General features: G+C 41.9%; 1 protein-coding gene across 1 annotated transcript in view; it reads right to left on the bottom strand.

Annotated features, from left to right (window-relative positions):
- cnih3 (cornichon family AMPA receptor auxiliary protein 3) overlaps positions 1-13,610 on the bottom strand; it is a 143,771-nt gene that overhangs the window by 106,461 nt on the left and 23,700 nt on the right. The gene's annotated exons all lie outside the window — the stretch shown is intronic.

Below are 13,610 nucleotides of genomic sequence, written 5' to 3' on the forward strand. Positions count from 1 at the left end.
GGAGGAGGTGAAGCTTTAGTCTATAAAGGAGGAGGCCGGTGTGGAGGAGGTGGAGCTTTAGTCTATAAAGGAGGAGGCTGGGGTGGAGGAGGTGAAGCTTTAGACTATAGAGGAGGAGGCTAAGGGTGGAGGAGGTGAAGCTTTTCCAGCAGCAGCATGTATCAGGGAGGGATTGGTGAGAAGAAGGGCTAAAATAAAAATAATCTAAATACGATTGTTTTTGTCTTACCAAATATTGTGGTTGCAATTTATTTTTGCGAATTATTCTTCAGTTAATCGTATGAAACGTTTTTTTGATAAATTCAAGCAATAAAAAATTCCATAAATAAGACCATGTGTATTGAAAACAATAAAATTATTTACGAAGCCATCAATACATAATAGCATGAATCTGAATATGGGGATGCAACAAGTTTTAATAATAAAGAAAGCAGCTGGGGTGGAGGAGGTGAGGCTGGCTACCAGCTGATTGCAGCTGGTAACGCTAGGATTCATTATATTTTAGATTGAATGAGCTAACTATTTTGGCTCAGATTGCAAATCTAATGTCATTTGTTTTGTTTAAGGGCATTATATCATTTTATGTCCCTTGTTTTCATTCAGAAAAACACACATAAAACACAAAAAGGAGGATTTTTGTAAACCATGATAAAAAAAAAATGACACTTGAATGTTTGCATAATGTGCATAAAAGCTCTGTGGCTGCAAAAAACTGATTTATCAAACTGGTATTTTCACACATTTCAAGTTAAAGGAATATTCCAACTTCCGTGATTTGTAAATTGCAGCAGGCCATATTGTGATTTCATCTATTTTGTGATTAATTGCACTGGTCAAATTTTCTGTCAGTAATATTTGTTGTGGGCCAATCAGAGCAACTAAGCATGACTGTAGGTGTGGCTGCAGCTGAGTTTAGTTTAGTTGATTTAAGGGCAGTGTGCAATAACATTGATCATGCATACAAAAGAAAAATGAAAACATGGTTGCACCAGATTTAACAAGTCGCTAATTTCCAGCTGTAGTCCCACACAGATCTTAAAACATACACAGAAGTCCCAAAAACAGGGGCAGACACCTGACAAGACCACAGCTGACTAGACAAGGGACTCCGCCCCTGACCACACCCCTCTCAGGAAATGGATTCGTCACCCCTGATGTTGCAATGCTACAAACAATTTTATCCAAAGTTTAAGACCCGACTGGGATTCAAACCATCAATCTCCCAGACCACATTCAGCACGGTAACCCACTGAGCTATCCAGCTTCTCAGCTGGCAGCTGACAGTAGGATCAGTGGAGGAGGGCGGAACTTTCCTCCAAGCAGGGAGGGCCAACCAAACCTGGGGGCGGGGCTAATTTCCCACATGACATCATGGGGTAAACTCTGAGAACGGCTTGTTTCAGCACACATTTTCTGAGGATTTCTCTGGTACTTGAGGGAATTATCATGTATTTTTTATTTCATTTTATTTATTTATTTATTTATTTTTGTTCATTTTTGCACAATTTTCAAAATTCTGTCCCAGCCACAACAATCAGGCCAACATAAATAAAGTAAACCTTTTTTATATCCCTGCTGTGTAAAAGTCCCCATTGAAACCCATTCAAACCACTTCTTTTGATCCATACACCATTAAGGCATGAATCATGCATTCCCTGGTTTCTGGGCTTCATTTGAGAGTTGGGGCTTTACATTTGCACCTGGACTAATTTTTTACCCTGTGACATCACTTTTACCATATATGGGCGAGGGCAGGAAATCCATGTTTTTTCCACCAGATTTCAGTGTTCTACTGCCCTCTGCTCCCCTCCTCACTAACTCAGAGGTTTTGTTTCAGTGCAGATCAGTGTGTGAGTCTGTGAGTGTGTCTGTGCAATAAAAAAAAAATAAGTTGTCTCATTTTCATGTAGTAACCTGCAAAAAAAACAACATTTTTTTGCGTATTTTGCATTTAAAAATGCGGTGACATCATCAATGAAACATGGCATTTAAAGGGTTAAAAAACTTTAAATGAATGAGTCTTTGACATTTATGATTAAGGCTGACCTTAAAATTCAATAACAGTAAAACAATTTAGAAATGTATAATATTTATACCATGATTTAAAGGTGTGCATTTTTGGTGCAGAAGGGTGAAAAACGTAAGTATTTTAGAATAATTGACCTCACAAAAAAATATTAATGCATTTTAACCAATGATGCTACTAATCAATGACATATGCCAGGCTGCAATCATCCATTAATAAATTATGCACTTGCAGTGTAGTATCTTGAAAAAAATATTTTTTTGTTTTTTTTCATCAAAAAATGTTGTTTGTTTACATTACAAACATGGCAATTAAAGGGTTAAAAGATATGACAATTATTGAGTATTTGGTATTTTTGTTAATAGCACAAGTTGATGAAACAAGGAAAAAATTCAACAATTAAAAATAAACTGATATAACTTTTTTATTTACAGAAATAACTCCCCGTGCATTTTTTGCACACTAGGAGGAAAATGAGGCAGCAGTTTGTAGGGATACCAGAGGGTTAACAGAATGTGCAGCTGATGGCAGAGTAATCGTGGTCTATCACAAGCATGAATGAGATAAATCAACAAAACAGAAAAATCAAGGATTTCTCTGATGTTAAAGATTGTTGGAAATAACTACGGCTGTAAGTGCTCAGCTAAAAACAAATGTAAGAATGGTTTAGCCATCAAAAGGCATTTTGGTCTAACAATTCTGCGTATTGTAACTTTAATACTGACTCTGAGTTTCCACAAAGGCTCATCATGAACCCACATCCTTTCATGTCTTAAACAGCTATTTATCTTCGTCATTGTAGACACAGTGTTCTTCAGTTACAAACGTTGGATCCAATCTGCACCAGCACACGCAACTTTCATGCAAGAGACGCAGACATCTGAGCCTCTGAATTAGAGTCATTTGATGGTGCAGCTCACCGACTGCTGCACCATGGGACAGCTCTGTGTCATGAAGCCAAGAAATGATGAATCCAGGCAAATATTCGCAACAGCTCCAGTGGTGTTGCATGTGTTGAGACGGAGGCAATTGCACTACAAAGACAGATGTCAGTGCTTGACGAGTCAGGCCTCAGGAGGCAAGTGTGTGACAAAATGAGGGAGTCACTGCAGCAGTGATCTGAGTGTGTTAGTTCATCTACATTGGTGTCTATGGCTGTCTACATTCTGTAACAGGGGAACTGGAAGATGCACTGGCAGCGTGGATATCTGTGTGTGAGGTTCAAGTTTTACTTTGTGTTTGGTACGAAAACATATGATGAAGAAGCAGAGGAACCAGTGACATGTGACTTTTTCCCTATAAATGTGTGTTATCCCAGAATGGGGAATTAACATCAGAGAGACGGCAGTGGTTCACACCAATCCCTGATTATTTCCCTAGGCTCGCCCCCGCACTGACAGGCAGCTCTTTACATGTTATTTCCCAGTGGATCCCAGCCGTGATCCTGGCTCATTGCCTCGCTCTGTTACTGTGTTAACCTCCCCCGGGCTATTCCTCATGGGCGACGGAAACACACATGTGCACACATCTACACAGCCTTCGTTTCTGCAGAAATCCAAGCGTGTAGAAAAACTCTGCGTGCACACAAACACGCACAGCGAGCAGCAGAAACACCTCTCATATACATCTCTCTGCTCACCGCAGGGGGAGAACATTATGGACTCGATTTCCAAGTGGATGTTCATCTCTGCTCCCACTTTCGTCAATTTTCCTACTTAAGACGGATGTGAACAAGATGTACCCACTAAAACATGGAAACACAACAAACACAGCTGACAAAAACTGGATAAAATGAAGAGATTCAATGAGACTGTTGGTGCTTGTGCTTAAATTAAGAATGGTAAGAATACTGGCATTATGCTCATTAAAACTGTTGGCACTTGAGCCCCACCAGATCATTTAAAACCTTACAGTACGTTTCTAAATAACTTTATTATTACAAATAATCTGACACACTAACAACAGGTTAGTGAGGCCAACCCCCCCCAATCCACACCAGCTTGAAAGTGTCTGAAGAAAGCAAACGTTAACTGCGAAAAAGGAGATGAGAAATGTAAATAATCATCAAATTTTAAAAAAATCTATCAAAATGCTTCAAAAGTTAAAAGGGTGTGCAGTCCCTACAGTAGACGGTCTGGAACTGTATGAGGAGGAGGACGAGGAGGACGAGGAGAGGTGGGGCCCAGTGATACAGTGCCTGTAAAAACTATTCATCCACTTGGATGTTTTACCATTTTATTGATATAAAAATCAATCATAGTCAGGATAATTTGGCGTTTTTGACCAAAAACACCCCCTGTAGAGCAACTGTTTTAAGTTGTCCAGCCAACTGGTGCTACTAGTCCCACAGTTAGTGAAATTCACCTGCGCAGTGAATGTGTCTAAAGTGATTGTAGACACCTGTTTTCGGGAAGGTCCAGTCACTGGTTCATCAGTATTCCTGGCTACCATTACACAATGGAGACAAAAGAACACTCAAAGCAGCTCAGAGAAAAGGTAACTGAGAATTCCAAGTCAGAGGATGGAGATAAAAACATCTCCAAGTCTCTGAACATCTCCCAGAGTTCAGTTAAATCCAACATGAAGAAATGAAGGAATATGTCACATGTGTAAATCTGCCTAGATCAGACCGTCCTCACAAACTGAGTGGGCGTGCAAGAAGGAGACTAGTGAGAGAGGACACCAAGACACCTATGACTACTCTGAAGGAGCTCCAAGCTTCAGCAGCTGAGATGGAGAGACTCTGCAGACAACAACTGTTGGCCGGGTTCTTCACCAGTCAGAGCTTTATGGGAGAGTGGCAAAGAGAAAGACACTGTTGAAGAAAACTCAGATTCAGTCTGGACTAGAGTTCACCAGAAGGACTGTGGGAGACTCCATGGTCAAGAGGAAGAAAGGTCTTTGGTCTGATGAGACCAGAATGGAGCTTTGAGACCATCAGACAAGACGCCAAACACTGACATCACCACAAACACACCATCCCCACTGTGGAGCACGCTGGTGGCAGCGTCATGCTGTAGGGATGCCTCTCAGCAGCATCATGCTGTGGGGATGCTTCTCAGCAGCATCATGCTGTGGGGATGCTTCTCAGCAGCCGGTCCTGGAAGGTAGAGGGTAAGATCAATACAGAAAAATAAAGGAAGATCCTGAAGGACAATCTTATTCAGTCTGTGCGTGAACCACGGCATGGGAGAAGATTGGTCTGAAGCATCCATAGAAAGCTACACAGAACTGGCTTAAAGACAACAAGGAGAATGTTCTGGAGCGAGTCAAAGCTCAGAACTCAATCCACTACAGAATTTATGGCTGGACTTGAACTGGGCTGTTCAGTCCTGATCCCTGATCAACCAGACAGAGCTTTAGCAGTTTATCAAAGAAGAATGGAGTAAAATTCCGGAGTTCAGATGTTTGATCCTGACTGAGACCTATCTACACAGACTCAGAGCTGAGACTGAGACCTATCCACTCAGACTCAGAGCTGAGACTGAGACCTATCCACTCAGACTCAGAGCTGAGACAGAGACCTATCCACACAGACTCAGAGCTGACTGAGACCTATCCACACAGACTCAGAGCTGAGACTGAGACCTATCCACTCAGACTCAGAGCTGAGACAGAGACCTATCCACTCAGACTCAGAGCTGAGACTGAGACCTATCCACTCAGACTCAGAGCTGAGACAGAGACCTATCCACACAGACTCAGAGCTGACTGAGACCTATCCACTCAGACTCAGAGCTGAGACAGAGACCTATCCACTCAGACTCAGAGCTGAGACAGAGACCTATCCACACAGACTCAGAGCTGAGACTGAGACCTATCCACTCAGACTCAGAGCTGAGACAGAGACCTATCCACACAGACTCAGAGCTGAGACTGAGACCTATCCACTCAGACTCAGAGCTGACTGAGACCTATCCACTCAGACTCAGAGCTGAGACAGAGACCTATCCACACAGACTCAGAGCTGACTGAGACCTATCCACTCAGACTCAGAGCTGAGACAGAGACCTATCCACTCAGACTCAGAGCTGAGACAGAGACCTATCCACACAGACTCAGAGCTGACTGAGACCGATCCACTCAGACTCAGAGCTGAGACAGAGACCTATCCACACAGACTCAGAGCTGACTGAGACCTATCCACTCAGACTCAGAGCTGAGACAGAGACCTATCCACTCAGACTCAGAGCTGAGACAGAGACCTATCCACACAGACTCAGAGCTGAGACTGAGACCTATCCACTCAGACTCAGAGCTGAGACAGAGACCTATCCACACAGACTCAGAGCTGAGACTGAGACCTATCCACTCAGACTCAGAGCTGAGACAGAGACCTATCCACACAGACTCAGAGCTGAGACAGAGACCTATCCACTCAGACTCAGAGCTGAGACAGAGACCTATCCACACAGACTCAGAGCTGAGACTGAGACCTATCCACACAGACTCAGAGAGACTGAGACCTATCCACACAGACTCAGAGAGACTGAGACCTATCCACACAGACTCAGAGCTGACTGAGACCTATCCACACAGACTCAGAGCTGAGACTGAGACCTATCCACACAGACTCAGAGCTGACTGAGACCTATCCACACAGACTCAGAGCTGAGACTGAGACCTATCCACACAGACTCAGAGCTGAGACTGAGACCTATCCACACAGACTCAGAGAGACTGAGACCTATCCACACAGACTCAGAGCTGAGACTGAGACCTATCCACACAGACTCAGAGCTGAGACAGAGACCTATCCACACAGACTCAGAGCTGAGACAGAGACCTATCCACACAGACTCAGAGCTGACTGAGACTGAGACCTATCCACCTAAAAGTCCCCCTCTTTTCAGGGTTCCATTGGTGAAAAAACATAATTAGACTGTGGGATAGCTTTATTCATTAAAAATAGTGTGAGATTAAATCTGCAACTTTCCTAAAGAATGAAGTCTGTCTTAAGTCACATGGCCATCCTCAGTCTCACTTTCATCTGCCTCTCCATTGCAGTTTTCCTGCTAGAGAGTCCCTTTAAACAGTGGTTCTCAACCTTGGGGGGTCGGGACACATTGAGAAGGGCTAAGAAAATTATTTTTAAAATTAAACTGTTGCCACTTTAAACCAATTTGGTCACATTTTTTTCCCTTTTCATCATTTTTTTCTCACCAATTTTAACACATTTTTACCATTTAACACCTATTTTTGTCAGTCTTAAACTCTTTCCACCAGTTTTTTTCTGCCTGTTTTTGACACTTAAGCTTAATGTTGCTTTTGTTGACTCATTACTGCCTCTATCAACCCCTTTTTAACACTTTTTACCCCCCAAATTTTCCCATTTTAACCACATTTCACCATTTGATATGCCCATTTTTGCTAGTTCAACCAATTTTTGCCAATGTCTGCCAATTTTTTTCTTTCTCAGCTGACCCATTTTTGCCAATTTAAAGCAATTTCAGCCACATTTCAACTCCTTTTTACCACGATTTGTGCCCCTTTTGACTTTTTTTGCCATCTTTGACACTTCTGACCCATTTCTGCTGCTTTTAAAACCCAGCGTCACCACCTTTTTCACATTATTGTGCCATTACTGACCAATTGCAGTAGTTTTTAAACCATTTTAATTTTTTTTTTTTTTTTTTTAGCAAAGGGGATTCGCATTTTTAAGGCTATTTACTACAATAATGATTAATAAAAATTGTTTCTTTGATAAGAATGATTATTATTTCAGGTCGAATATTAAATATGGATATCACAGCTAACCTTTACAATGGACCATGGTTTTGCTGACCTCCATGGGCCCCCAGTTTGGCTGGGAACCAGAAGCGCTCCCATTTCTCCTCCTTTATGGACGGCCTTGTCTGCACATGTTCATGGCTGTGTTCATCCACCTTCAGGTACAGTGGGGGTCTCCGGTCTCTGGCACCTTAATTTTGGGGGTCGCGGGCTGAAAAGGTTGAGAACCCCTGCCCTAAAGGCCTGAAGCGTTTCAGTTGAAGTACCCGGCTCCAAAGTGCTTTCTGGGTTTGGGATTGTTCCTGCATCTGCAGCCAGTTTGCTGTTTGGGCATTTGTTTTTGATTCTTGCAGCCTCTTTTGTCAATTGCAGAAAGTTTCTGTTTTATTTAGTTTGGCCTTTTTGTTGTGTTTCTAACCTGGAATTATTCCTGTTCAGAGTAACCAGAGAGAACCCACAGGGGGAACATGCAGACTCCAGGATATAAACCAGGAACCTTTATACTGTGATCAAACAGAGCTAACCCCTGTGCTACTCTGCAGCCTGAAATTATTTCTGAAAAGTCACTAGTTCATGGATGTATCAAAGCTAGTAATGTTTGCTTCCTGTCTCACCTGTGACTACCTGACTGAGCCTGCGGTGACTGCACGGGACATTTCAGTAGGTGGCTACTGAAATGTCCCGTGCATACTGTCCATAATTATTCTCAGAGAACTATCCATGTTCCACCAGAAAGGCATGGAGGCTGACCCGAGGCTGTTCAGCCAGTCGTGATCAGAGGCATATTTACAGCTGAACTGCAGACCAGAACTCTAATGCACACAGAGCGATTCCTGCTTGATATCTGCTGGCAGTAGCTTTGTTTTTGAACTGCAGTTTTATTTCAATGTGTTAGTTGACTTTGGCAGACGGCTTTGAAGTCAAGGTTGGCTGGCAGTGGCAGAAAACAAACTGGCACCCTCCTCTTCTCTCCAGGCACACAGGATTGGGCACAAACAGTGTGTTTCCACTCAGACTGTGGACTAACTCCTTCTATTGTGTGTGTTTGCAGGGGTGCATTATCATATTGTGGATGTAAATTAGTGCTCTTCTTTTTTAGTGTTCAACCAGAAGAGGCTGTAAGCAACTAGGAGCATGCTTGTCCCTCCATGTGGCCTTCAAGGCATTCATTTGTAATGAAACAAGATTAAAAACAACAACAGCAATCAGAGAAATCTGCACTCTAATGTGAAACTACAAGGCCCACTTTAATTATTCAAAGGCTGGTCTTAATTATTCATTGGGTTTAAACCCACTCAGGAAGGGTTAATTTTCTGCTCTTCATTCTTACCAACACATTTTCAGACCTAATGACAGCGTCAAACACAGTCTGATATTCATTAGGCAGCTGACATGTGACTGGTGCTGAGATCCAGACCAGAGTCTGCCTGATTCTCTGCCCTGATGAAAAAGAAAATGATGCAAAACTTCAAAACACAGGCAGGAGCATTAAATTTTCATCTTTTCTCAAACAGAGTAAAACACAGCAGTGGAAGCGAACCAAGAATGGTACAAGGTCTAGTCTGAGTAAGGCCTCATTAGTCTCTCTTCTAATGGTTCATTTTCAGTGATGATGTGTTTAGGAAAACTATACAGGCGATCAGAATGACCCACGGGATTTGCAAATAAATCTGTATGTAAAGTCTTCCCTGCTTCACGGATATTTTTGTATCTTTCTGTGTTTTTTAAGTCAAAATTCCCACTCAGGCAGACTTCCCAGAGGTCACTGGTCGTCCATGTGCTCGGAGTTAGCTTACATTTTCATCGCTAACATGCTCCTGTCAGCGCCGGCCTGTATCTGTGCCTAACACCTTGGCAGGGGGAGAGAGCTGGAGAAGGCAGCCACTCTGATGCTAATAAACACTGCTGGCACAGTTAACCTCCTTCTTTACTGTGACGAGATCAAATGAAACAAATCCCTTCCTCCCAGAAAAATTTTGCATCAGCATTCTGAGCATGATTCAGCTGTCGGGGCTCTCTTGGAGGCTAGATATAAAAAACAACACATGCATTTTCAGACGTTCTCATTGGCTCAAGAAATGAAGCTGCTGTGACATTTAATATTTATCTTTGTCCAAAATCAACAGCAGGATTGTTAGAATCATGGAAACATCGACTGAAGCAGCTTCCTCAGACCTTCAGGTGGTGAGGGAGGAGATATTGTGAAGATTCATCCTGATTTGAAGCTCCACACTGAAGGTGACCAAAGGCAGCTGTCAGCAGACTAACCCCAACCCTCTATTGTGGAGTGTGTGCAGGTTTCTTCCCTATTTTCAAACACACAGTTGTCATTTTCATGCTTTGTGCTCATGCTGTTTAAAGAGAATTAAATTGTTCCACACACGTCCTGTGCACCTTCTCCACAGTTAACTAATGGTGCATTTTCTGACCCTTTAAAAAGCCTCAGAGACAGAAAGCTTTCATTGTTTCATTCTCTGATCATTTCCAGCCTGTCTCCAGTTTTCACTAGCAAAAATCTACAGTGCTTAACAAATGTATGAGAGCACCCTAACCCTAACCACAGTCAGGTTTCTGCCACAGCTGCCCTAAATTAACAGCATTGGTAATTACCAAAATCATTTCTTATGTTTCTGCAATGGTTAATGCACCAATATGTAGAAGCTCTTTAACCCAAATGATATTTTTAATGCTAAAATAGAATTATTATTGTTATCCACGAATTTTCAAATTTACTGATTTACAAAAAACTGAAAAATAGTAAAACACATTAATATTTCTGATGAATGTGTCAGATTATAGTTATTTACCGTCATTCCTGAACAGAAAAATGAGTTTTAGTGGTTGAATGTTATGCTTGATTCATTTCTGACTTCCCAGAGAAGCCCAGTGAGCCGGCTCAGATTTGGGTGAACTCAGTTTGAAATTCCTCATTCCTGTTAAAAATGGTAAAACGTGGAGAGCTGACTGAAAATGAAAGAGTCTGCATTAAAGCACTTCATGATGCTGGATGGTCTCTGAGACATATGACAGCTGGTCTGATACATTTGTTAAGCTCTGTATATAGATGCATAAATGGAGAACATGTTTTGTTTCTTGGTCTATAACATAAAAATAAGCCTAAACATTTCACCCACCCCGAGTGTTAGGCCTTAGCCCTGTATGTTTCTAGAATGTTCTGCTTTAAGGTAAACTGGATGTCTCACTGAATATGCTTTGATAAATTGCATCTGATGTATTGATTACTACATCAGCCAGGGTATTGTCAGTGCTGCTGCTCCTTTGTTCCTGCTGCCGATACCCACCATAATCCACTTCTATATAAGTCGCTGGATTTTCTTCAGCCTTTTCATGGAAGCAAAAATCAATGTAAATCCTGTTGATCCTTAATCCATACATCCTCACAGGCTTATACTGGTCAATTAAAATCACTTCACCCTGAGAAATGTTCACATGCCCACAAAAACCAGGCTGGAACGGTGATTTCCTCTCCTGCAGTAAACAATGGGGACGCTTGAAGAGAGCAGTCAGGGCTTTGGGAACCTCATCATCTCTAATCAAGCCTGAGATGTTCTAGATGTGATAGGAGCGCTGCTGGTTTCAGTAAAACTGACTCCTTATCGTCATCAGTGGAAGCTGGAATTAAAGCTAATAAAGGAAATAGAGGGGGGGGCTTGGATTGCCCACATAATCCTACACTGTGCAGTGAAACAATGGAAACAATGTAGTCAGAATGATGGATGAGGAGCCAGCAGGGGTTAATGAACACGGATCGATGCTGAACCAACCCGACGATACACCGAGCGCCACCTCCATTATAGCCTCTGGTGCCTGGTGCCAGAAAGCCCTGTTGACTGTTTGCTTCATTGAGATTACAATCAATCGTATCACCTATGCATTTCTCCCCCTGATGTCTTACTAAGGCACCTTGAAATTCTGCTCACTCCTATTTTGCACGCTACATGGAAGCATTGTAGAAAGCCACTGATGCTTAGCAAGCTGTTATAATTGGTCGGTGACACAGAGGGCAAGAATTCAAGTCTTTCTGTCGTTTATGTTCCCTCCTTTTAGCTGCTTTCTAGTCGTGCTTCCAGTCACTATGAGTGAAGACTACAGAATCATCATTCTTCTTACATCATCCCTCACATTTTTATTCATCCAAAGCTTTCACTCTCCAACCCTAATCCAAAACATGGGGGGCCGGGTAAAATGTACCCACAAACAGAAGTCAATGATTGCCAGACTACAGTATGTTAGATCCACACAACTCTGAGCTCTCCTTATCAACGCCAACCTCAGTCTGACACTGAGTTTTTAACTGTTTCATGTTTGCACATTTAAACGAGTGCAGCCTAAGCAGCTAAAGCTACTCACTATGACCTGTTATTTTCATGTATGCTTACCTGCCAGTCCGTCTGCAGACCACAGATCTCATCTCTCTGCCAGACTATTACTGTGAGACGCCACCACTGGCAGGACGGAAACACAGACTAGAACTTTCCTGGTGAAATCAGATTAAGTCTCTGGTTAGGGTTGGGATGTTGGTGTAAGGATAAAGATACCAAAAATTACAAGTCAAAAACCTGACCTGCTAAATCTGGTTACAAAACTAAAGCTGAAAACAGCTGCGCTGTAAAATGCAACATCCATTTAACTCATAAACACTGGGTTGAGATTACTCCTGTTCTAAATACTTATTATAAACAAGTTACTTGTACTTCTTGGCCATAACAGCTAAAGGGCTCAATTTACTTTAGTTTACTTGGTTTCAACAAATCAAGTAAAACGGGGGTAAAATTCAGTTATGTTAACTTAAAAATCCAAAACAGCGATTTCAACTCTATTTTTATGTGCTGATAGAATCTATTTTACAGTGCCAAACAAATCTATTAGACCACCACCCAAAGTCAGGTTTCTGCCACAGCTGCCCTAAATTAACAGCATTGGTAATTACCAAAATCATTTTTATGTTTCTGCAATGGTTAATACACCAACATGTAGAAGCTCTTTAACCCAAATGATATTTTTAATGCTAAAATAGAATTATTATTGTTATCCATGAATTTTCAAATTTACTAATTCACACAAAAACTGAGAAAATAGTAAAGCACATTAATATTTCTTGATTAATATGTCAAATTATAGTTATTTACTGAGAGCTGACTGAAAATGAAAGAGTCCGCATTAAAGCACTTCATGATGCTGGATGGTCTCTGAGACAGAGATGACAGGTGGTCTGATACATTCATTAAGAACTGTAGTTTGAAGAGAACAGTACTCAAACAATTTAAGTATTTTTGCCATAACTCATATTATTTGAGTTAAGGCAAATCTGCAGTTTTCCCAGAATGCCTTTGGGCGCTAAACCTTTATGCACTCTGCTGCTACCGTCTTGGCCAGGACACTTTTGAAAAAGAGATTTTTAATCTCAAAGAGGTTTTCTCCTGGTTATAAAGGTGAAATAAGACAAATAAATAAAATGCACCATGAGTGAAGTTGCTGACTCAGTTAAAGACGTCCCGCCTATAGGGGGCAGTGTTACTGATGGATGGCACACTGACAGTGGAATATCAACTGCTGGTTCAGTGGATCACTATCAGCCATTGGCCAGATCCCAAGTCGCTTATAGATCGGTCTCAGATCCTACGGATTCGCTCAAACTGGAAGTAGTTTCCGATCCGCCATCTTGACAGCTGTGCCAAAGCCCTTACAGGGTTTTAAGACTGAAGCCATAAGACCGAGGACTGAGATTTGAAGACCGATGAGCAAAGACACATCAGAGCAGGCTTCCCAGAACTCTTTTTACTCAGAGGCACGCCCCCTTATTGGATATCTCTCTCTGATTGGACACTGCTAC

Source organism: Cheilinus undulatus, linkage group 14 (genome assembly GCF_018320785.1).
Source record: "Cheilinus undulatus linkage group 14, ASM1832078v1, whole genome shotgun sequence".
Taxonomy (NCBI): domain Eukaryota; kingdom Metazoa; phylum Chordata; class Actinopteri; order Labriformes; family Labridae; genus Cheilinus; species Cheilinus undulatus.